Source organism: Tursiops truncatus, chromosome 1 (genome assembly GCF_011762595.2).
Source record: "Tursiops truncatus isolate mTurTru1 chromosome 1, mTurTru1.mat.Y, whole genome shotgun sequence".
Classification (NCBI taxonomy): domain Eukaryota; kingdom Metazoa; phylum Chordata; class Mammalia; order Artiodactyla; family Delphinidae; genus Tursiops; species Tursiops truncatus.
Genome location: NC_047034.1, coordinates 160,183,634 through 160,210,259, shown reverse-complemented (window position 1 = coordinate 160,210,259; position 26,626 = coordinate 160,183,634). Strand labels below are relative to the sequence as shown.

The 26,626-nt window shown below is 45.4% G+C and overlaps 1 long non-coding RNA gene across 1 annotated transcript; it reads left to right on the top strand.

Annotated features, from left to right (window-relative positions):
* Window positions 1-240: 240 nt before the first annotated feature.
* LOC141276313 (uncharacterized) lies at window positions 241-7,746 on the top strand. The gene is made up of 3 exons (XR_012325628.1): window positions 241-378; window positions 6,663-6,818; window positions 7,606-7,746. It is a non-coding gene; the product is annotated as an uncharacterized lncRNA (long non-coding RNA).
* Window positions 7,747-26,626: the final 18,880 nt, after the last annotated feature.

Here is a 26,626-nt window from a genome sequence, read left to right as displayed (position 1 = left end):
TTTTTTCTCATCCTTCACTATTCTTAAAGCTGCTCCCAATGGAGGCCAGATCCACAGAAAATCCATTTGGTGCTTCTGCTGCTTAGTTGGTCCCTGTGGAGCAGGGAATGGGAGGAGGGGTGGCCCACAGGGGGATGTCACAGAGAGAGTTACCTCATCACCTCATCATCCAGTTCTCTGAGTCACAAACCTCCTGGCTCTGCAGGGATCATTTGCTTCAAATACAACAGTGGTTGCAAGATCTGTCATACCTGCCCCATAGGGCAACTGCCCAGTGAGACCTCAATTCACAGATCTACCCTCTTGAAATTGGGCTGTGGTTCACTGGGCAGCTCGGGACTTCCCTGTAGAAGGGGAAGGAGGAACTGCGGTACAATGGTTAGCACTGAATGCTCTGTATACTAATCATAAGTCTAAATCTTGGGACTCACATCTCAACCATGTCTAAGCCTCGTGTGGTAGACTCAGTGAAAGCCCCCCAAAGATGTCCCTGTCCTAATCTCCAGAACCTGTGAACATGTTACCTCACATGGGAAAAGGGACTTTGCAGGAATAATTAAGTTAAGGATCTTGAGATGGGGAGATTATCCTGGATTATCCAAGTGGATCCAGCGTAAGCATGATGGGCCTTGTGAGAGGAAAGCAGGAAGGTCAGAGTAAGGGAACACGATGTAAGCAGGGGTAGAGAAGGACATATGGTGATATAAGCAGAGGACAAGGTCAGTGATTTGAAGAGGCTATGATGCTTGCTTTGAAGATTAAGGAAATGTCGATGAGTCAAGGAGTGTGGGCAGCCTCTAGAAGCAGAAAAGGCAAGGGAATGGATGCTCCCCTAGAGCCTCCAGAAAGAACCAGCCCTGCTGACACCTTGACTTTAGCTCAGAGAGACTGAGTCTGGACTTTTATCTTCCAGAAGTGTAAGAGAAAAAATCTGTACTGTTTTAAACCACCAGATTTGTGATAATTTGTTACAGCAGCAATAGGAAACCAATGCTCTTCATTTTCATCTGTAAAATGGGGGTTATGACATATACTCTAATAACTGTGATCTAACTGTGTGTAAAGGTGTCAAAATGGCAGAGTGAGGAGTTATCCTGAGAACAGCTCTGGAGTCTGACTTCCAGGAGTCATCTGGGCTCTACCTTTTATGAGACACAGGACCTAGGCAAGTTGTGTCACCTTCTACACTGCCTTTAGGAACCACTTGTCTGTTCTAGAGGGGATGAAGCCGTCTCTCACCTCTGCCCTGTGTACCTGGAGCAGCACCCTCGCCTCCACCAACCCCCTCGTTCACTGTCACTCAACCTCCAGGACTCGGCTTGAACATCACCTCCACTGGGAAGCCATCTGGACCCTCCAAGACATGGCCAATTGCCCCTCTGTGCTCTGGAAACAAACATCTGGGAACAAATATCTGGGGCACCCTCTCATAGCTCTTATCAGCTGCAAAATATATCAGTAAAGAATTATCCAGACCTTGCTCGGGACCAGGCCTGGTGATGGTCTGAATGAAGCAGACCCTGACCCTATGGAACACCTGCTCTAGTCTGCTGTAATCGCCTCCCGTCAAGTCCGCTTTCTCTCTAGCCTCTTTTCTTAGCGGCTGGGGGTACGAGGCTGGAGGTCATCAGACTCCTTGGGATATAGCACTGAGCCCAGCACAGAGAAGGAACATCACGGTTAAATGAAGAAAGTTTGGTCTGACCACTTCCTGGGACTTTCACCCTATTGGAACATTCTAAATATAAACAACTTTAGAAATGACCCAAGAGGAATTGAGACCCAGGGAGGGAAAGTGACTTTCCCAAGGCCAGGCAGAACTGGCATTCAGCGAGTAGCCTGGTAGTGGACTGAATAGTGGCCCCCAAAAGACGTGTCTACTTGGAACCTCAGAATAAGAGTCTCTGTAGATGTAATTAAGATAAGGATCTCAAGATGAGATCAGCCTCGATTAAGGTGGGCCTGAAATCCAATGACAAGTATCCTTATAAGAGACAGAAAAGGAAACACACAGAGATGAAGTCCAAGTGAAGACAGAAGCAGAGATGAGAGTGATGCAGCCACAAGCCAAAGGATGACCAGGACGGCCGGCAGCCCCAGAAGCTGGGAGAGAAGCACGGAACGGACTCTCCCTCGGAGTCTCCAGAAGGAACCAACCTTGCCAATGCCTTGATTTCAGAACTTTAGCCTCCGGAACTGTGACAGAATAAGTGTCTGTTGTTTTAAGCCACGTGGTTTGTATAATTTCTTACCCAGCTCAGGGAAATGAATCCAAGCCTCTTCAGACTCCTCCTCACCTCCCTCCTACAGCACCACATCTGAGCCTTAGAACAACTGCAAGTTTGTCAGATCGTGAAGACAACTTATATTCCTCTAAAAGATAATGACTGCAGAAGATACCCTGATGTTTATAAATGTGTTAGAACCATGTTATCAGCACATAAAGTGCAGAAGTGTGAAGACGGGAAGAAGGTTTCAGCCCGTCAGGCAGTGACTGACCCATCCTGCATGTGCCCATGATGGGAAAATGATATGGATTTTGTAAAGGAAAAAGAAATACAATTTGTTGAGATTCTACTGTGTGTCTGACGCAGGGATGGGCAAATTATAAATTCATTTTATTTAATCAAACCATATGGAGCAGGAATTACTCTCCCTAAGCCCAGCTCTGTGCCTGCTCTACAAATACCTGCTGCAGAATGAACCCCCATTTCACAGATGAGGAAACTGAGGTTCCGAGTGGTTAGGTGGCTCAACGGAGGCCTATTGTCAAAGCACCTCTGACTCCCAGGTCAGACAGCCAAGGCCTCATCCTGGCTCTGCGCATCACTGCAGAGTGGCCTGGGTAAGTCAGCATATTGTTCTGTGTCTCCATCTCCCCATCTGTATGCAGAGACAATAACATCTGCCTGCAGAGTTGCTTTAGGGTTAAATGCAGTGACATGTGTTGAACTTCCAACACTGTTCTGGCTCAAAGAAGGGCTCCACGGGTGATGGGGAGATTGTCAGTCTCCAGGTAGAGCCATAACTTTTTAAAATTTTTATTGGGGTACAGTTGATTTACAATGTTGTATTAGTTTCAGGTGTACAGCAAAGTGAATCAGTTATACATATATCCACTCTTTTTTAGATTCTTCTCCCATATAGGCCATTACAGGGAATTGAGTAGAGTTCCCTGTGCTATACAGGAGGTCCTTATTCGTTACCTATTTTATATATAGTAGTATGTATGTGTCAATCCCAATCTTCCAATTTCTCCCTCCCCCCCTTAACCCCCAGTAACCATAAGTTTATTTTCTACATCTGTAACTCTTTCTGTTTCATAGATAAGTTCATGTGTAGCCTTTTATTAGATTCCACATATAAGCGATATCATATGATATTGTCTTTCTCTGTCTGACTTACTTCACTCAGTACGACAATTTTCACTCAGTATGACAATCTCTATCTTCACTCAGTGTGACAATCTCTAGGGCCAGGACTGTCTGAGGCCGAGCTGGGTCTCTCTAGCACAAATTAGACACATGCATCCAGCCCCAGATGCTTGAGCCACGGCTGCGTCACGGGCACCTGAGGGTTTGCTCTCCCCAGTTGCTTCCTACCTGCCTTAACATTGAGTATCCAACCTTGATACACAGTCCTGCCCCAGGAGGGTCCTTACAGTCATTTCCAAGCTCCTCCACTTGGGCTTTAAGATCCAGGTGAAGTGTCAGAGGCAAATAAGGCTGCTGTAGAGAATGGAGCCTTTGACAATTACCAATAGAAGAATCACAGCACAGACTCTCTAGTCTTTTGGTGCGAAAATCCTTGACTTCTTCTGAAGATAGCTATTCCTTTGTTGAGAAATAGCTTCTTTCTTGTTAGTGGGCCTTGGTAAATACTACAGATGGCCCCTGACTTAATGATGGTCTGACTTCCGATTTTTTGACTTTACAATGGTGCAAAAGTGATATGCATTCAGTAGAAACCATACATCAAATTTTGAATTTTGACCTTTTCCAGGCTAGCGGTATGCTGTAAGATACTCTCTCGTGATGCTGGGCAGTGGCAGCGAGCCTCAGCTCCCAGTCAGCCACACAGTCACGAGGGTAAACTGTCGACACAACTATTCTGTACCCATAGAACCACTCTGGTTTTCACTTTCAGTAAAGTATTTAATAAATTGCATGAGATATTCAACACTTCATTCTAAAATAGACTTTGTGTTAGATGATTTTGCCCAGTTAATGTAAATGCAGGCTAACGTCAGTGTTCTGAGCATGTTTAAGGTAGGTTAGGCTAAGCTATGATGTTCAGTAGGTTGGGTGTATTACCTGCATTTGCAACTTATAATATTTTCAACTTATGATGGATTTCTTGGGCCATAACCGCATTGTAAATCAAGGAAGATCTGTAATGTCTAAACATGGTACATCAGGTGACCAAGTGACCTGAGCTTCTCATCATGGACTGGATGTTGCCTGGGCCACCTAGCCAGAACATCAAGTGTGTGCAGCAGCAATTTAATATGGGGGGGAGATGGTATATCATAGACTGGACGGGTCCAGGTAAGTTGCATGAGCAGGTAGCTCAAACTCCTTGGACATTGCCTCCCTGCCTGTGGCTTCATGGGGAGTTTCTTATGACCCGTTTATTGAAGAAGAGCAAACATCTTGTTGAAGAACAAACTCGAGCCTGGTTTATGGATGAATCTGCCTGTTGCCATCAAACAGTGGATAGCTGTGGATTATAGCCCCACTCAGGAGGGATCTTGAAAGAAAGTGAAGAAAAATCTTCCAGTTTGGCAGAACTCTGAGTGTGACATGTCAGAATTCTGAGGTTGTCCCTGTCTTCCAGGCCTGGAATAAGAATCTACACTAATTCATGGGTTTGGCTGGATGATCAGTGAATTAAAAGGAAAAGGATGGAAGATTTGTGAGAAGGAAGTCTGAGAACAAGGTTCATGAATTTCTCAGAATCATCACAGACCATGAAGATACTATGTCCTGTGTCATTTAAAGGACACTCACTTCAGAGAAGGCTCTAAATAGTCATCTGAACAAAATGACATGCTTGGTGGATGTCACTCAGCCCCTTTCCCCAGTCACCCTAGCACTTGTTCAATGGGCTAATAAACAGAGTGGCCACAGTGGCAGGGAAGAAGGCTATGCATAGGTTTAATACAAATAGTTTCCTTTTACCAAGGGTGATCTGGCCAGCTTTACTACTAAGGGCCTAGTCTGCCAATAGCAGAGACCAACACTGAGCCCCCAATCTGATCCCATTACCCAGGGGAGACAGCCAAATGCTTGGTGACATGTTAATTACATTGCAGCACTTCATAATAGAGGGGGCAGGATTCACCGTCACTGGAACAGACACACATTCTAGATATGAACTTGCCTTTCCTGTCCATAACACGGCTACAAGCACTACCATCCTTGGACTCACAAAATGTCTTATCCACCATGGTCGTTCTGCACAACATTGCTCCTGGTCAAGGAACTCATTCCACAGGTCGGAAAGTGCAACAGTGGGCCTGTGCCCATGGAATTAACTGGTGTTCCCACATAACCTACCACCGAGAACCAACTAGCTTGTAACAGAAAGATCAAAGGGCTTAGTGAAGACTTAGTTATGGTTTCAGTTGAGAGAGAACATCTTGGTCCTAGAATTCAAGTATTCTAAAACTCAGATGCCCTTCCCACACCTGGCATCTTTAGGTGTGGATTCCAGCCCTGCCCCTCAGACTGTCCTGGCTCAGGTAGAAGGAGGGGCTGACATGGACTTGACCCTGCCAGGCTTTGAGCTGGACTGAGCTGTTTCCTGAGTGTGACCAGAGCTGGGAGTGGGGAACCTGTTGTTCTAGATGCCACTAGGAGCTTGTAACAAGCACAAACTGGGCCATGGGACCCACTTGTCTGCTGGTTGCCTGCCTGCTGGTGAGCCAGGCGTGAAGGGTGGGTGCACTTCATCTCAGAACTTTGGAGAGCATCACGTATTTGGAGAGTTCAGCCAAGCTGAGCCCTTGGAAACTGGCTTCAGTGGCTGCCCCTTCCTCCCCACTCACTCCAACAGTCTTTCTCTCTTTTCCCTCCTCTCCTTCCCATTTTCTCTTGCTCCTCTCACTATTATTCTTGGTTATTTTTCCTCCCTCTTCCTCTTTTTTATCTTCTCTGCTCCCCTTGCCCCTCTACTGTCTCCTCCGCCCTCTCTCCTCCCATCCCCTCCACCCTCCTCCCCTTCTATCCAGGACACCCTCCCCCTCTTCCATCTTCCCCTCCCCCCTCCTCCAGCCCCTTATGTCTGTTTCCACCTCCTCTTGTCCCTCTTCTCTCCTCCCTTTCCTGCTCACCCCTTCTCTCCCAGTCACTTCTCCTTTTCCTCTGCTACCTCCTTCTTTTCAGTTAACTCTCCTCTTCTCACTGCCCCCTTTCTTCTTTTGCCCCTTCATCCTCCCTTTCCCCTTTCTAGTCTCCCCAGGGATTCCCTCTGGCCACCATGGGGAGGGCCGAGCCCCTCTCTAGTCTGCCAGGCCTCTTTCATTGCACTGAAGTCTCACTGCTAAAGATCCATAACCACTGGCTTGCCGCCAGTAAAAATAACACTCCCTCTCTCCCTTCTATTCAGCTACTGCCTTCAGCTGTTTTGACTGAGCCTGCGCAAATCACTTTGTTTCTCAGCAGAACAACACTACCTAATGACATCCATCAATCAAACAGTGTCTGTCCCAGCAGATACGTGCATCTTTGGCCCTGCATCCCAGCATCTGCTGTATCCTGAAGAAGGAGGGAGCCAGGCACTGGAACACCCACCAAGGCTTCTCCTGCAGGGGACAGGTGTGTCCTAGATCCACAGGGTATTTGATGAGAGGGCACACTGAGCCTCACACCGCTGGCCCAGCCCCTCTTCCCCACATCATAGGAGATCATGCTGAGGTTCAAGGGGAGGGCACAGGCTGTGAGTCTGCAGATGTAGGTTCAAATTCTTCCTCCATCCTATTTGCTGTGCATCCTTCACTAGTCTCTCTAACCCTCACTTTCCTTGTCTGTAAAATGGGGAAAATACTACCTGACTTGTGGGGCAGTGTGAGGGCAAAATGAGTAGATATAGGAAAATCACTGTGGGTAGTCCTTGCCACTTGGCATATGCTCAATAAATGTTGCTTTTTTTACTCCCCTTCCGCATTGCCTAAGCTCTCAATGCAAACTATATTCAAACCTAACTTTTGACAGAACGTGCTCACCATCATGCATTTTCTGGATTATATGTCGTGCTCTTCCTCCTATACCTGGAGAACTCTCAGTTATCCTTCAAAACCCACCCTCAAGTGTCACAGCTCCCGTGAAGCCTTCTCTAACCATCCCACCTTCTCTGGTGGAATTAGTCTTTCCTTTCCCACTGTTACCACCCTCGTCAAGACTCTTTGGTGTCCAGAGACTGCTCCAATGAAGGAGTATTTAATAATGTTTGCTGCTGCACCATTGGACCTCATGGGCACCATGCATGGGAAGCCAAAGGGATCAAGACAGCATCTCCCTCCTTCTCCTCTCCAAGCATTCATATATGCCCTTTCTCTACTTCTCCGAACAGATTTTCTATGATGACTTTCTATTTTGCATGCAGGTGAAAATTCAACCTAACTACACATGACCTTTGGGTGTGACTAAGATGAAATATAGCTGTGAAGATGACAAGGGGTCTACCCCTGGGCCAGTCAGTTATGATCAAAGGGGAGCCATCATGTAAGCAGTAAACAATGCCACACCTTCAGCAAAGTAAGAGTGCAGAGAGTGTGCAGAAATGTGGCATATGCACATACTGTGCCACATCCCCCGTACTTCCCAGGGAACTCGGAGCATGCTGCTCTCAGAGCCCTCAGCACGTAGCATGAGGCTCGCATTCTTTGTTTGTCTGCCTTCCCACCACAGAGTGAGATCCTCTTTAAAGCCCCAGCTTGCAAAACAAGCTGGGACAGAGCAGATGTCAAAATAATTTCCATGGAATGGCTGCAGGAACAGAGACAATGGAAAAAAGCAAAGGTTATTGTTGTGATGCTGCCCTTGATTAGAATTTGCTACAAGCCCCTTATTCTTATAATTTGGAGAGGACTGTCACTCTGGACAGTGTCAGGGACAGAGGTGGCAACCTCATTGTCCCCTCCTCTCATCTAAGATTGGATTCATCTAGGTCTCTGTGCACGCAGCCCATCACCAATCCATTCCCTTTCTATTGTCCATCTCACCCATATTCAAAATTTTTCTCTTATCCATCCCTCTTACCAGCTATGCACCCATTCATCTATCCATCCATTTTATTTCCCGTGCGCTTATTCCTAACAGAATCCAATTCCCCCACAAGGCATCTGCAGCCTCCCTGGAGAACATCTCAGATGCTTCCTGACAGGACAAGTCAGCTTTCCAGATCTAGCCAGTAGAAGTCACCATTTACTTCCAGTTTTCTTACCCATCACTACACACACACACACACACACACACACACACACACACACACACACACACGCATACACACACACACACACACATCTGCAGGGATAACTGCTTCTACTGGGCACTGCAAGTTTGTCAAGCTCCTTCTGAGCACCACAGCTGCCTCTTCTTCATCCCATCGCATCCTGCCCTGTGCTGGAGCCCCTGGGGAGCCAGAGCCACACAGCATTTCATGGCAATGCGGGGTCTCAAATCAATTATGTTTGTGGTTGTGGTTGCAGGTGTTTTGTGGAAACACCTTTGCAGGTAACAAATATTAGGACCAGATGCAGAGATGAGGTGAGGTGAGAAGCAAGAATATCCTGAGGGTCTGGGGCATAATAGGCACTCAATAAATACCAGCTAAATGAAGGCATGAGTGGGGAGCTTAGGTCCTATGAGACCCCAGAAGTAGCTTTATGTGGGTGCTTCGGGCTGATTCATCCACACTGGTATTTTCTGAAAGGCATTTTCTAGGCAGTTGTTCTGTCCTTGCTCTCCCTTGACCTGGGGAGAGATAGGGAGGCAGGGGCATCTATTTTCATACCTCAGAAAGCTGTGTGGGGAACAGGAAAGCAGCCGCAGGCTGCCAGCACCTAGAGTGTCAGGCAGCCTGATTGGGGGTGGTGGGGCGGACGATGGCTGCCACCTCTGTCCCTGACACTGCGCAGAAAATGCCAGTTAGCAGCACCATGGGCAGCATCCTCAGCTATAGTCACTCAACCCCATACGTCAGAATCCACAGAGGAAACAGCACAGGGTGAGCCAATGTCAGTTCCAGTGTTATACATATGTACTGCCATATATATACATATGTAAATATGTACACATATACACATACATACTCAGAAACAGATACATACACACAGATACATACACACAGATGAGTATACTTACACATATATATACACACATATACATATGTACTGCTCTATATATGCATATATATACATATGCATACACAGAAACATACATGCAAAAAGATACTATACACATGTAGTTATATATACATATACATACATATATACACATGCACAGAGATACATATAGATACACATATATACATATACATACGCATATATACATATGTACTGTTGTATAAACATACATGTAAACATATACATATACATGCATGCAAATATAAATATTTGATCTTGGTCAGTCACTCAGCAACAGAAATTCCCAACATAATCCCCATTGTAGAGAGGAGAAAACTAAGGCTCAGGGAGGCACATAGCCAACCCAGAGTCCCATTGCAAGTTGTGCCAGAGTCAAGTCTCAAGCCCACAAGCCTCTGACCTGTAACCACCTCACTTCAGTGCCTCTAAACTACAGACCCACTCTCACCCCCAACATGACACAGATCTGTCTGCATCATGCTTGTCCTCTGCCTCCCCCATCAGCCTGTGAGCCCCTGAGGGCGGACTCCCTATTTGTGTTTCCATGTACCCCCAGCTCAGGGACTAGCGATGAATAAAGGAGAAGGGGGATGGCTCCAGCTCCTGGCTCATCGATGCTTGTCCATTGCTTCAGCAGTTCCCAGAGATGTTGCTGTGAGAAGAGCTGTAGGAGAAATTGAGGCAGGCAAAGAGCTCCCATGAGCCCAGCACCCACGGCTCTAGTGGATTCACCGAGGCCATCTCCCGGTGAGCTGGGCTGTGCGCGGCTGACTATACCCACCAGACTGCTCAGAGGTCTCCGTTCTCCCACGCGGTGCACAGTGGCACCCACAAGCCTGCATCAAAATGCCTCTAAAGACCCAGCAAAGGGCACGGTTGACACATCAGCTGTGCCATCAAATATCACAATTAGCTCTTTAATGAGGAGCCTGGGGAGTGTCCTGTGGACTGTGGGCCTGGGACCGAAATCACAGTGATTATGAATCACTGATCCCCTTCAAAGGTGCTCGAGCTCTCCCAGACATCACCACAAGAGATCAGAGCCTCTCCCAGATTCTTTCTAAATCAAGGGGTTCATATCCTTTGGGAGGAAAACAAATCAGGGTGAGCTGAGGCTGCCCCAGCACACAACCAACAGGAGCGTTTGCATGGATGAGGCCATCCACCCCTTCTGGTCAATAAACACCCCAGGCTGAGCAGTATTTTACCTGCCCTCTGATCGTCAAACCCATGTACACGGCTAGAAACAGCCTTTGCCAGCTGTGACAAGGCCCACCGGGGGTTGGGGAGGGCGTGTGCACATACATCTGGAGACAGCATTTCTGGGCAGCCTGGGGGGCCAGTGGAGCCCAGGAACTGACCCCGACGGGCCTGGGTTTGAATCCGGCTCTGCCATCTCCAGGCGGGTGGCCCTAGGGAGCCTTGTCGTCTCTCTGAGCCTCAGTTTCCACACCCAGGTGGGTGTGGGTGGGGCTGGAGGGGCCAGGACAGGAGCTAACTTTGCAGGACCTTGAAAACCGAGCTCAAGGTTGGAGTCTTTGCTTTAGGGACAGGGGGGACTCTGCGGTGCTTTAAGCAGCTGGGGGACAGGAGGTTTGCATTTCATATGGATCACCCAGGATTTTTACCTCAGCCCCCCTGTGGGTTGTGGGGACAAAATGGTAAAATGGCTGAAAAGCTTAGACCAGTGATGTTTCAGCAGCATTCCAGGAAATGGCGGCCAATGTCCTGGGGTGGAGGTGGGCGGACGGACGCCCTGCACACTTTGCCTGTCAGGGGAGCAGCCCCTCCCAGGTGCAGGTGCTGTCCCCGGCCCCTTATCCACACCTCCTCACTGCGTCCTCACAGCCTCAGCAAGGTGGGGAGTGTTACCACCCCATCTCACAGAAGGAGAGACTGAGGCTTGGGGGAGAATCAACCCTAGAATGGGAGGGGCCTTAGGGAACTATCCTCCAGGCCCACATCCGTTTCACAGAGGGGAAAACTGAGGTCTGGAGAAAGGCAGTGGATTGCCCATGTTGAACTCTCCATTACACTTAATGAGATCCAAGCCACCCTCAGAGGCTAGAGACACAGAAATGAATTAGACACGGCCCCTGCCCTGAAGCTCCTGGTTATGGGGGAGGGGTTCTAACATAAATTATATTCTGATACTTACATGAAGTGAGCAAGAAGGGAAGTGTGTGGAAGGTGCAGACACAATGTAGACGAGGAAGGAGTGAACTCTGTGTAGGTTGGAGTGATCAGGAAAGGCTTCTGGAAGGAGGTGGCAGTGATAGAAAGGAGGTGGGATCTCCTTCCTGCCACCCAGGGCTCTTTCTGCTTCTCTCCAACCACTTCTTAAGCATGGCAGGGCGAGCAGGTATGAAAACATTTTCTGTGACAAGTTACCAAAATCCAGTTCAAAAGTCACCTGAGCACAGGGGTCCAGGATTGGCCATGTAGCCTTGTTTATAATTGGGAAAATGAGAAACAAGTTAAAAATCCACAGACAGGAGATGGTTAAAGAAATTACGGAGCATCTGTGCAATGCAATCCAGTCATCTATTTAAAAAGATATGGTGGGAGGACGTGATAAACTCAGTGGTACTTTTTCCTGAATGAAAGGGTCAGGTTTGCCTAACTGGGCTGCAGGAAGGAAGCAAATGCTGTCCTTGTCTCTGTTCTCTGCTGTGTCCCCCTAATCCCACCCCACTATCCCCTCCTTCCCCTGGGTCCTGGGCTTTGCCACATGGATGTTAGAGGGACACATCTCTCAGCCTTCTCCCTACCCCACTGAAGGCAATGGCATTCACTCATTCACTCATTCATTTGTTCACTCTCTCATTTGTTCATTGGTTGAGCCCCTACGATGTGACAGGCATCGTGCTAGATAGAAGACAGGCAGTGAGGAAGCATACAGCCCCTGCCCTCATGTTGCTTGCAGCTAAGTGGGGGATACCAGCTTTAAACAAAGTTTCATAAATAAATGTGAAATTAAGAGCACCTCAGGCAGCAAGGCAGCATGTGCAAAGGTCCTGGGGAAGCCAAAGCAGGGCAAGGACAGAAAGCTGGAAAACATCCAGAGGAACTGGAGCACAGACAGCAAGTGAGAGGCTGGATGTGGCTGGGAGTAGGAGGCAGGGCAGGAGCTTCGGGCTTTCTCTAGGACTGTGGCCCTTATCTAAGGAGTAGCCAGGAGCCAAGGGGAATTCTAACTGGTCCGAATGTGGTTAGATGTGCACCTCGAACAAATCACATGGGCACTGGTTCCCCCAAATCCCAATTATCCGCCCCTAGGTTGAGTCTTGCCCCAAAATAGCTGGGGACGCAACAGGGTTAATTAACCAAGTCCCTCTGCTGCTGGGCTGCAGGATGTTGGGGTGACAGATGATGAATGAATGTGGTAATTAACTCTTAGTTACATCAGGTGAAAAGCGTCACGAAGGACAGTTAAGCAGAGTAAGGGGCACAGAGTGCTCAGGAAAGCCCCCCATCACCACCTCAGGCAAGGCAGTGTCTGAGCAGAAACCTGGACGGCATGAGGAGTGAGCCATGTGGACGGGTGAGAGAACATTCCAGGTGGAGGAAGCAGCAGGTGCAAAGGCCCAAGGTAGGAAAGTGCCCAGCTACTTCAGAACCGTCCAGGACCCCAAGGCTGGTGCAGCAGGAGGTGGTGGGGCATGAGTGAGGGGAGGTGGGTGGGTAGAGCCTAGGGGACCTTGTAAGGACTGTGACTGCTACTCTGAGTGCCATGAGGAGCCCTTGGAGGGCTTTCTGAAAAGGAAGGACACTTCCTGACTTTGGTTTTAAGGAGATTTCTTAAGTTGTTGAGAGGAGAACAGTGCAGGGGTCGGGGAAATAGGGAGCGGCCGGGCGGCTGTCCCCACAGTCCAGATGAGAGCTGAGGCTGCCCTTGGTTTATCCAATTCTCCCTGTTTTATAACTTGCTTTTTCCACCTGACCTGCATCAGGGTCCTCTTCTAGGTCAACACACAAAACTTTTCCCCATCCTTTTCAGCGGCTGCCCACCCTGCACTGTACGAAAGTGCTGTGATTTCTTTACCATCTCTTGTCTGTGAGTATTTTGGGGTTTTTTTTTGCTTTTTTTTTTTTTTGGCCACACTGCACAGCATGTGGGATCTTAGTTCCCTGATCAGGGATCGAGAATCCATGCCCCCTGCAGTGGAAGCATGGAGTCTTAACCACTGAACTGCCAGGTTAAGTCCTTGTCTGTGAGTATTTAAGTTGTTTCTGTTTTTCACAATTATAAACAGGGCTGCAGTAGCTGATCCTGGGCACCTGTTCTTCAGTGGCTTTCGAGTTGGATTTTGGTGACCTCTCACAGAAGGTGCCCTGAGCCACACAGGGAATGCTTTCTTTCATCCCTGGGGAAGTCTTTGCTCGCCTTCCTTGCTGTTCCTCCCTTCCAACCATCGCCCCAGCCCTCAAGGGCAGGGGCCAGGGCTTGTTCAGTCCTGTGCTATGTCCTGGGGAAGCAGAACAGCACCCGGCAGAGTGGAAAAAAATACCCCTTGATTAAACACTAGTCCTGGTGCCCGACGAGCAGCCACACGCTGGCAGTACGGGGCAGAGGCAAGCACAGCCAAGTGAGACCCCCCCTTAGTGGGGAGTCCTACCTCAGCCACACTTGCTGTGTGGCCTTGGGCAGGTTGCTTTATTTCTCTGAGTCTTACGTTCCCAACTATTAAATAAGGAGTAAAATCCCCCTAAACAAAACTGAATGAAATGGAACAGGATAGACAAAGCCTGGGTGTGGTGCCTGGCACATACCCAAGGGTCCATAAATGGGTTTTCCCTCTGCATCCCTGGCCCCTCCAAGGTCACTGTCACTGGTTCCAGCTGGTAAGCATCCTGTGGGCGCCATCAGGATGTCACTGATACATGGATGGATGATACGGGCAGTCAGCCGTCCCAGTTCTGTGTGGCCCCATCCCTCTGAGCCCACTGTCTGCCCAGGCTGTGATCCGAGCCTCTGGCTGAAGTACAGCTGGGTGATCCTCCGCTGGCTCCCAACGCCCAGGTGTCTCCTGAGGCCTCTGGGGGCAAAAGTTGGGGTTGGGACCCTGCCCCACCCAGGACCCAGATCCCAGGGAGGGGCAAGAGTTGGCCTCAGCTGCAGGGGAGGAGGGTCAGGCCAGGAGCGAGAAGGGCTTCCTCTCCCAGTCTGCACAGGGAACTGGGCATTCCCACTGTCACCGGGGATCCGGAGAAGGGAACAGGGTGGTGAGGGACCTAGGAGCCAGTCACGAGGGGCATGTTGGAGGAACTGTGGGAAGCAGGGGTGCTGAGGAAGGACTTCTAGGAGCTGCCCCGGGTGGGCCCCTGGGACCTGCTGGGATGCAGGGAGGACTCAGAGTAGATCACTGCATCAAGATTCTCTGGAACTTTGAAATCGTCTCCCTGTCCATGCTCTGCTCAGCAGGCCCATGACCTCGGGTAGGGCAGGTCCTCTACTCCTGGAGAATGCTCAGAGGGTGTCTGAATCTCTCATCCCAAGAAGAAGAGGGATCCTGCAGTCTCCACGGAGCCTGCGTCTCCCTCTCTTTCTCTCCCCCCACCCCTGGCTCTCTCTCTCTGTCTACCCCCCAGTCTTGGCACCTCATCTCTGCCTCACCCTGGCCTACCACCTCCACCCCCTCCTTTCCTGCCCATATTTTTTTCCATGCCGGGTGTTTATTTTCAGAACGTCAGAATCTTTCCCAAGCCTCTAACATTTACTCTTTGGAATTAGAAAAGTTTCCATTTCTCTTTCCCAGAGTGAGGCTGGTGGATGAAATTTCCTCAGGAATCTCTCCTGCCCTTCTGGAGGCAGAGCTGGCTTATGTCAGCCCAGCACTGATTGTGTCAACCAGCAATTATTAGGCACCCACTGTGCACCAAGCCCTTCTCGTGAACTATTACACGCAATTCATTTATGAAGCCTGTGGGGTTGGCGTTACCATATGCACCTGCAGGATGAATGTACCAAAGCTTAGAGCAGTTAAATAACAAGTCTAAGGTCACACGGCAAGTGAGAGGGGGTGGCAATGAAACGACATCTATGTGGCCCCGGCGTCCATTTCCATCCTCTGTGCTCTGTCTCCAAGGCCCATGGGTGCTGATGCACTGAAGGATGTGCAGCATTTGGGTGAACCAAGAGTTTAGGGGATATGACATCTAGTCAGAGAGAGGCAATAGCAAAAACAAAACATCTGAGTGGTCAGTCAAGGGTGGGGCAGTCACTGGTGGGGGAAGAGCCTAAGCCCAGAAGGAAAATGTGCTATTTAGACAAATTCTCTCTCCCAAAAAAGTTAACCTAAGCAATCACAAGAATGTGCGTATTACTGAGAACTTATCACATACCAGGCACTGTTCTCAGTATTTTACGTGCACAAACTTATTCATCTCCAGGTGGACACTATTAAAATTCTCATTTTATAGAAGAGGAAACTGAGGTTCAAAGAGGTTAAGTAACTAACCCAGTAGGTGGCAGAGCCAGATTGGGATGGCCGCAGCCTGGCTCCAGAGTTCCTGCACCACCCCATCCTCTTGCACAACTTCCACAGGTGGATCATGGACAACATCACATGCTAGGCTTCACGGTTTCCTTCAGTAGGAAATGAGGAGCTCTTGAATGTTGCTAAGCAGGGACATGCCATGGTCAGAGCTGTGCCTGAGAAAAGCAACATCTTAATAATAACAGGTCTTCCAACTCATGAACACAGTATATCTCTCCATCTACCTAGGTTGTATTAAATTTCTCTCAGAAATGTTTTATAAATTTCAGTGTACAGGTCTTGTACATTTTTGTCAGATTTATCCCTAATGATTTTATATTTTATACTATTGTAAATGGTATTGATTTTTATTTTAATTTACAATTTTTTATTGCCAATATATAGAAATGTAATTTTTTGTATATTAATTTTATATCCTGTAACCTGGCTAAATTCACTTTTCAGTTAGATTTTTTGTAGATTCCATAGAATGTTCTATGTAGATGATTTTGTCCTCTGTGGATAATGACAGGTTTACTTCTTTCTTTGCAATATGGATGCCTTTAATTTCTTTTTCTTGCTTAGTTGCATTGGCTAGAAACTCCACTACACTGTTGAATAGGAGTAGTGACAATGGGTCCTTACCTTGTCCCTGATCTCAAAGGGAAAAGCCTTTAGTCTTTCACCATTAAGTATGGTGCTAGTGGTAGATATTTTTAAATGCTCTTTATCAAAATAGAGTGTCCAGTTCTATTCCAGGTTTGCTGAGACATTTTATCAGAAATGACTCTTAGATTTTGCGAAATGTTTTACTGTATCTATTGCAATGATCATGTTGTTCTTCAATATCAATATGAATAACATTGATTGATTTTTGAATGTTAAACCACCCTTGCATTCTTAAAAAAAAGAAAAAATCTACACTTGACCATATGGTATTTTTCATCTTCTATATATTTGGATTCTATTTGCTAAAATTTTGTTTAACATCCTTACACCTATGTTCATGAGGAATATTGGTCTGTAGTTTTCTAATAATGTCTTTGCATAGTTTTAATATCAGAGTAATCCTAGACACATAGAATGAGTTAGGAAGTATAGTACCTTCTCTTCAGTGTATGGAAAACTTTGTGTAGAGTTGGTACTATTTCATCCTTAAATATTTGGTGGGATTCTATAGATAAGCCATCCAGGTCTTGAATCTTCTTGATGGGAGGTTTATAACTCAAGTTCAGCCATTCAGTTTCTTTAATGGACATAAAAATATCTTAGCCATCAATTTCTTCTTGTGTTATCTTTGGTAGTTTGTTCCTTTAAATAAATTTGTCTTTTTAAGTTTTCAAGTTTACTTACATAAAGTTGCTCATACTACTCCCTTATATATTATTCTTTAAATATCTATAAAATTGATAGTGATGACCCTCTTTCATTCCTGATGTTGGTGATTTATATCTTCCCCCTTTTTTCAGAATGACTCCAAGTATATACTTATTATCTTATTGATCTTCTCAAATTATCAGATTTTATTTTCATTTCTCTATTGTCTTATTTTTTTCTATTTCATTAATTTCTGATCTGATTTCTATCATTTCCCTTCTTCAGTTTATTTTGGGCTTAATTTACTCTTCCAGCTTCTAGAGGTGGAAGATAAGGTTATTGATTTTGGACATTTCTCATTTTATAATATAGGTGTTTAGTGCTATAAATTCCTCCCTAAATACTGCTTTAGTGGCACGTCATAAATTTTGATGTCATTTTCATTCAATGCAAAATATTTTCTATTTCCCTTGTGGTTCATTATTTAATGTGAGTTGGTTGGAGGTGTATTACTTAGTTTCCAAATATTTGGGAGATTTTCCAGGTCTCTTTCTGCTGTTGAGTTCTAATTTTTTATTATGAACAGAAAATATACTTTGTATAATTAGAATCCTTTTAAATTATTGAGACTTTGTGTAATCTATCTTGGTAAATGTTCTATGTGTAGTTGAAAATAATATGTATCCTGTCATTGTTGAGTAGAGAGTTTTATAAAGGTCAATTAAATCAAATTGTTTGATAGTGTTGTAAAAATCTTTTATATTCTTATTTACTTTCTGTCTACTTATTCCATCAATTATTGTGAGAGTGATATTGAAATCTTCCACTGTAGTTTTGGATTTATCTATTTCTCTTTGCAGTTCTATCCATTTTTGCTTCATTATTTTGAAACTCTGCTTTCGGTCACATGAATGTTCGTGACTCTTACTTTCTTTTGATGAATTGACCTCTTTATCATTATGAAATGATTCTTTTTATTCCTGGTAGTATTTTCTGCTCTGATATTTACTCTGATAGTAACATAACCACTCCAGGTTTTATTGATTATTCTTAACATGACATCATTTTCCATTCTTTTACTTTTAACCTATCTGTGTCTTAATATTTAAAGTGGATCTTTTTTCGAGCAGCATATTGTTCAGTCTTATCTTTTTATCCAATGGGACAATCTCCACATTTAATGTGGGTGTTTAAACCATTTACACTTAACGTCATTATTAATATGGTTAGTTGTACTACACATAACCTTGCTCTTTGTTTTCTACTTGTCATGTCTGTTCTTTGTTCAATTTTATCTTCTTTTTCTACCTTCTTTTGAATAACTGAGTATTTTTTCTGATTCCATTTTATCATTTTTGTTGGCTTATTATCTATATCTTGTATTGGTATTTTAGTGGTTGCTTTGGGATTTATACTATATATCCTTAACTTATCACCATGTACCTTCAAGTGATAGTGTAACACTTCACATATAATATAAAACTCTGTACTAGTATACTTCCTTCTCTCCCCTGTGTGCCTTTATGCTATTGTGGTCATACATTTTACCTCTACATATGTTATAAACTCAACTCCATAATGTTGTTACTAACCTTCAAATGGTCAGTGGTTTTTTGAGAGATTTAAATAATAACATAAATTATTTTACATTACCCTGCATAATTACTATTTCCAGTGTTCTTTATTCCTTTGTGAGATCCATATTTCCATCCAGTATTATTTCTCTTCTGACTTAAAGGTTTCATTTAACATTTCTTGTGGTATGAGTCCACTGGTGATTAATTTTTTCAGGACAGAAAATAATTATTTTTTCAGGACAGAAAACAAAGCAATGGCCAAAAATTCTCTAAATGTGATGAAAAGTATAAACCCACAAGTCTAAGAAGCTCTACAACTCCCAAGCACACACGCACATAAAAACATTTAAAAATACCTACACCAAGTCACATCATAATCAAGTTCTCAAAGCTAGTGATAAAGAGAAAACTTTAAAAGCAGCCAAAGGAAAAATAAAGTCACTTTATGTACAGAAGAATAAAAATAAGGATGAAAGCAGATTTCTCCTCAGAAACAATTCAAGTGAGAAAACAGTGGAGAAACATCTTAAGATGTTGAGAAAAAAAAACCTTCTTGGCCTAAAATTCTAAACCCTGAAGAATATCTTTCAAAAACAAAAGAGAAATAAAGACTTTTTCATGCTGAAATATTTATGGGAGTTACTTGTTCATTTCTCATCTTTCAGGGATTATTGTGTCTTCTTTGCTTGATGTCTAATATCTTAAAAATTATTATTTCATATATTTTATCCAGATGTTTAATTGTTTCAGGCAGAAGGATAAATCCAAGCCCTGTTACTCCATCTTGGCCACAGGTAGAAATCATAGCTGCAATTTGATATATATTTGTGTGATTTTTCTCTTGCTCTAATCTACATTCCAAGAGGGAAGGAATTTCATCTGTTTTTACTCTCTGCTGTATCCCCAACACCTGGCATCATGTCTCGCACAGAGTGGGTTTCAATAACTTAATTCCCTACACTTTTATGTGGTCTCACTTAGTTTAGTGAATCACAGAGCTATTACATGACCTAGCAGATACTTTAGAAGATCCAAATTAGTATAAGAAAAGAAGCATGTATCAGAGTCAAGGCTGGAAAGGTCAGAAGAGGAAAAACAAGATTCTAGGAAGGCAGGAAAGTTAGAAAAGATAGAATGGACCCATCTCTTTCTCTTCCCTACTGCCATCCCCACCTCAGTTTCCAAAAACATTCCTCTTACACACATCTCTGACATGGCCAGCCAGCCTTCCCTACTCACTCCACCTCCTATATTCTCTACTCCTTCCTTTAGTTATAGAACCTCAAACTTCAGCTACATAAAATTTTAAAAAATACATTTCTCAGCTTCCCCTGCAGCAAGGTACAGCCATGTGACTAATTTCTACCAATGGCATGTGAGTACTCACATGTGCAATTTCCAGGTTGCATCCTGTTTTAAAAAATTTTTTTTTGTTTATAAAACTTACTTTATTCCCATTTACACCATATGGTTGAGAGTTTCCTCAGAATTTGCTTTTACTTTTCAGGAAAAAATTAGATTATAACCTAAACTCAAGATTATTAACCTTACCCATATACACTGATAGTTGAAAATGTATGTGCATGATGACCTTGTAGGACATTTACCCAGAAGTAAATATTCTCTCATGAATCACCATTATCTTTTATATCAAAACTTATTACAGATAAAGAACTCAACACATCTGTTTCTTCCAAACATGTTTAAAGTGGAGCAGCTTTGTCCCAAATGTGGCATTTCTTTTCCTCCAGATTGCATCCTTAAAGGGAGAGGCCATACTTTCCCTGTCTTCTTGTCCTCCCTTCCACATACTAGAGGGAATGTGGACATGGAATTGTGCTATATTTCACAAAATTAATAGGGCCAACAAATTAAGAATGACGAGCGGAAGATGGAAGCAGTCTGGGTCCCCAAGACTGTGGAGCCACCTCATGAGGCCTCAATAGCCAATGCTAGAACTGTTATGTAAGGGAGTAGTATAATTCTGTCTTGCATAAGCCACTGTTATGTTGGGTCTTATGTGATTCTCAATAGTACCCAGAATCAGGCACTTCTCTGTTTTTCAGGGAAGCTGAAATGGCTCAGGGAAGCTTATGCCTGGAAGAAAAGCTATCTAATTGTTTTTAATGTTTATTATATTTATTTATTTACTTACTTAGTTGTGCCCGGCAGCCTCCTTAGTTGCAGCATGTGAACTCTTACTTGTGGCACGCATGTAGGATCTAGTTCCCTGACCAGGGATTGAACCCAGGCCCCTTGCATTGGGAGCTCGGAGCCTTAACCACTGCACCACCAGGGAAGTCCCAAAAAGCCATCTAATTTTGATATGCAGCTCAGACCCTAGAGTGTCAGGGAACCTGTGGACACTCTAGGATCTGCAGCTTTGCTGATTGAAGTCCGTTCCTGTTGGGGCTCTGACTTCAATAGAACATGCAGTGAAGAGGAGGTTAAAACTGGATATAAGAAACTAGCCCTACTGGCCAGCTGCCCCTTTCCTTCCCCATCCCCTGTCTAGGCAGGAAAATCCTTCCCAAAGTCCTCTATCTTTCTTAGCCTTATTCCCACCGCCTTGAGTTGGGCACATCCGTCCACAGAGCAGGGGAAGGGGAAGGAAGGGAAACATTGTACCACCGATGGAGATGGTGGTGGAAGACCTGGCCGCCTGCCACCCATGCATCACACTCACAAGGGAATCCTCTGGGCAGGCAGGCTCAGGGACTGAGTCCTTCCTACTGCAGGGCACACTCTGGCCCTCACCAAATAAATCTAATATTCAGATAAGGAAGTGGAGGGAGGATTTAGCAGACACTTTCCTGAAATTCAGCAGTAATAAATGAGAAAAACAGCAGCTCACTTCAGATAACCACCGCCGGAGAAGTAATTACAGCACTCCTGTCCTGAGCCAGGATGCCAGTGGCAGAGGCACCGGCCCAGGCAATTCATCAGCCTCAGATTTATGGCCTCCTCAGGAGCCACCTGCACATCCCCTCCCCTCCGGTTTGCTTGAGACGCTTTTATTTAGATTTTGTCAAGATTATTGATCTTCTCTTCCAGTTCTCGAGAGCGGAAGGTGAGCACCTCACTGAGTGGCACAATCGAATATTGATTTTTTGGAAATGATCGAGCAAAAAAATTGACCCATTCAAGTGAGCCAATTGTTTCCAACTGCCCAACACCATAGAATCCTTGTTTCCCAGGCAAATCCTTGAGCTCTTGATATCACAGTCAAGGAAAACAGAGAGCCCACTGCCTGCACAGAGAGGGATTAAAGCTGCAAATTTAACAAGGGTTGCAATCCTGTCTCCTCATCAGTAGAATGGGAAGGAGGAGAAGGCTGCATAAGTGTCTCCCAAATGCATGAACGAATGAGGTACCGAATCACGGAAAAAGGGTTGGGGACCTCCAAATCATCTTCCTACCCTCCTGTATCATTAACATCAAAGTTTTCCAGCTCAGCAGAGCTGCAACAACAGAGATTACAGAAAGTGGAAATGGCGTTAACAGGTCCTCCTGCTTTCAGGCTGGGAAAAGATTGTTGTTCTGATTTTACAGATGATTCAGCCAAGGTATGGAGGTCATACAACAAAAATCTTACCAAGATCCTTAATGTCCAACAGTAACAGCCACAACCACACAGCCTCAAAAGTAATCAGGCCACAGCAGCTCCACTGCCTGACTATTGTCAGGTGCCAGCACTGTGCCAAGGGCATGGTATTGTCTCATTTAATCCTCACAACAACCCAAAGAGGTGGATGCTGTTACCTTCATTTTTCTTATGTGTTTGTCATGCCTTGGTTTCTGATTTCAAAAGAAATATATCCTTCTCTTAAAAGGTTTTATCAATAGACATCCTCATGTCAGCTAGGAACAATGAAATAAAAATTCAATATAACTGCAATCCTGCCCAAGGGTTTTAGATTGCCTTTTGCTCAGCCTCAGGGGCACAGGTAGGTTATACATCATGGGTCTGTGAAGGGAACCTGAAAGTGAGGTCAACTACAGGGCTGGCTGGGGGTTGGAGAACTCAAAAATGCACAGTTGCCCCTTCCCTGCCTACTCTAGGTCTAACTGGGATGTGTTTTCACAAGCTGCCTCTAACTTCTTTTTATTATAGTTTCAAAAACCATCACCTATCATATTGCAGGGCTCCTTTTGTGGGTTCTGCACAGTGATGGTGATAATGGGGAAGCAGAGTGGCTGTTCCTCCTTCATCATAACCCCCACCCCCGCTGACTACAGTAGAGTCTTCTGGCTGCCCCATCACCCTGGGAGACCAGAGACACCTGTTCATGTCTGAGCTCCTTGCTGGATTCGTGGACAATGCAGAGGGTCTTGCTAAATCACCCCTACCAATAGCTTCTGAGTTCTTTCAAAGCCTCCTCTGCGAGAGTTGATAGTGTCAGTTTCCCTTTGAACAAAGGTCTTCTTCACCTTTTTTCCCCCACTGTGCCAAGCATAGTGCCCAGCACATAGCTGCAAACTGGAGAATAGCTGGTTAAATTGGAGAAAACTTGAAACAGAAATTGGACATGTATTTAAGGGTTGCATCAAAGCAGGAAAGGAAAGTGTTTATAAATCAAAATCCTTTTCTGTAGGTCCCTGGAGAGCAGAGCACTTCAAAGATGCCTTCAGCAAATCCTTTCGTAAGCCACAGAATCCCTTTCTCTTGTAAATAGCCCTCACTCCTGAAGCTGGGACAAACACACACTCACACATGAATGCATATACACATATATAAATAACACACACACGTTATGAAGGTAATATATCCTTGCAGGAAAAAACAACTCAAACAGCACAGAAGAGAAAATGTAAAAGGTTAAGCCTTTCCTGATCATCTCTCCACTTCCTTTCGTCTAAGACACTCACTAAAATGTGGAGGCATCTTAGGAACTGCTTAGATGAGGATGCCTCCCTGCTCAGCCTCAAGTTATGACTTTGATCAGTTTTTTTAATTACAATGAGTGGGATATTCAGGACACACAGAAACAGAGTCTGCCCGAAGGGTTTCTCTGTCTCCCTGCTCTGTGGGAAATGCAAAGCCCCACTGCTGCTGTCTTCATCCAGAAAGGCGGGTGCTGTCAATGTCTGACTGGTTTGGGACCCCACATTGACTGAAGGCAGTCAGGTATCTTGTGGTTACCGGTGGGGAGAATGAGCTCCCCTTCAGTGGAGGCTCTGTCTGCAAGATAAAGACCCTTCTGAGGGTGCTGGGTTCTAATCCTTCTCCTGATATCATCAGGGCAGAACTTGTGGCCCTTGGTGGTTTAGTCACAACTCTCTCACTTCATTCAAGACACCATTACAAACTTTTCATGTTTTAATAAAAACATTAAAAGTGGGAAAACTTTATTTCTAGAAAGTGTAAAGTCTGGAAAGGACCTGGCCACCATCCATCTTCTCTTCGCCCTAGGCAGGTATGTAGACTTTCCTCTGCGGAGGGTCTCAGGAGCTGCAGAACTTTGTACAAGAACCATTCGTGTTGTCCGTGGCTTGGTCATTGCAGACAGAGGAGCGAGCCCTGAGCACGTTAGAAGGAGGACCCCAGGCAGAAGAGCAGCAAACACAGGGACGCTTGAACATGAATAGACCTCGCATGTTCAAGGCAAAGCAAGGCCAGTGTGGCTGGAGTGGAGGGGGCAGAGGGAGAGTAGTGGGAGTGAGGTCAGCGAGGTAGTTGTGCTGGAGGGCTCAGCAAATGTAGGGCTACGTGGTTCACTGTAAAGGCTCTGGGTTTTTCTGTGACCAATGAGATCACTGAACGTTTCTGAACAGAGGAGAAACATGATCTGATAAATCTAATAGGATCAAATAAGATCACTCTGCTGCTCTCTATGGAACACACTTTTAGAGGAAACGGGAGGAAGCAGGGAGAGCGGTTAGGAGGCTGCCGCAACAATCCAGGAGAAGGTGGACAGTGGCTGGGTGGGGAACCAAGGAGGGAGCTGTGGAGCCGATGAGAAGTGGTCAAGGGCCAGAAATGCTTCTAAGGGGAGACAGCAGGTTTGCTGATAGATGTGACTTGGGGCGTGAGAAGGTGAGAGGGGTCCAGTGTCTCTGGCCTGAAAACTGGGAGGATGGAGCTGCCTCAAGTGAAATGAGGGAGACTCTAACAACAGCAGGTTAGAAAGTGAGAGCAAACTGAAGAATGGGATTTTGGTTTGGGACATATGGATTTTGAGATGCCTGTTTGTCACCCAGATGGAGATGCTAAATAGTGGTGGATGTTCGGGGAGAAATTAGGCTGAGAGTAAATTTATGAGCCGTGAGCATCTGAGCTGCATGTAAAGGTAAGGTGAGTCTGAGAAGGTTCTCAAGGGAATGAATGAGGATAAAGCAAAGAGAATGAAGAACAGAGCCCAGGGGTGGTGCAAGGTTTACAGGTGCGGGAACCAAAGGAGTCTGAGGAGGAACAGACAGGGCGGTAGGTGGGAACCAGGAGAGGGTTCAGAGAGGAGTGAGTAACTCTGCTAAATGCCCCTAGATCACATGTCATTGCAATCTGACCATTAACCCAGTACTGAGGTCATTGGTGACCTTGACAAGAGCAGTTGTGGTGGAGGGTGAGGGATTGAGATCTGGGATGAGTAGAAAGAGAAAAAAAGAGGAGAGAAATTGACAATAGCAAGTATGGTGACTCTTGAGGTGTTTCACTATAAAGGGAAGCAAAGGTAGCAGAAGAGGGTTAGTTTTGCTTTTCATGTTGTTTTGAGATTGGAGAAATCACTCAGTGTTGGACATTGATGGGAAGGATCCTGCGGAGAAGCAAAATTCATGATGCAGGGGAGAGAGGAGAGGGATGCTGAGTGATGTCCTTGAACAGGCAAGAGAGAAAGCAATCTTGTGCCCAATGGCCTTAGATAGCTCATGTCATCAGACCCATAAAGGATTTCCACATGTCTCCTAGTATAAATATTCATCCTTCAAGATATTTACTTGTGCACATGAAATTTTTATGCAAAGTGGCAACATGCTGTTCATATTTTTCATCAGAGTGTTTTCAATTCAAAAATATATGATGGATAGCCTCACGAGCCAGTGCATAGGGACCACACTCATTTTTTAATGGCTGCTAAATATTCAATGGTGGAAATATGCTATCATTTATGTAACCAATCCATTAATGAATATTCGATTATCTCAAATTTTTGCTATTATGCTTTTACAAATGACATGGACATCCTTGCATACACAAATACACAGTCTTGACTGTTTCAGAACGATTGACTTCTAGAAGTTAAGTTGCTGAGACAAAGGGAATGCACATTTGAATTTTGATGGATGCTGCTCAGACGTACTCAGGTAAGGTTACCCCAATGAATATCCCACCAGCAGGATGTGAGAGAGGGAGTGTAACACCAGGGGTTTTGGTTTGAGTTTGGACTTTCCATAACAGACTTGCTTGAAGTAATTCAGCCTGAAAATATGATATGCATGTCAGAACCAGAAGTGATAAACCACTGCCCTCTCCTCTCCATACTGCAGAAAATGTGCTGACCCCAGCTGGTCTGGGGAGCTGGAGAGGAAGAGAATTGGGACAGCAAGAGAGAAAGCAGGCAAAGTGGGGAGGGAGTGCAGACCTGGGGAGCTGTGCGGTGTCCAGGACAGGGAGCCGGGTTCTAGTCGGGGTCAGCAAACCACTCCGACCCCGGGAGTGGGGTCCCGGGGAAGTGGCTCAGTCTCTCTTACAACGAACGTGCATATGCGGATCCAAACAGGTAACAAGTATGAAAATGAGATTGTAAACACTGGGGCGGAGACTGAAGGCTGCCCACTGATAGTCACCTTTGTCTTCCTTCTTACTAACACAACCCCTGTTTTGTCGGGGACAATAAATTCCCCTACTCCAAAGCTTTATATTTTCAGCCCTTGTGCAGGTTGCCATG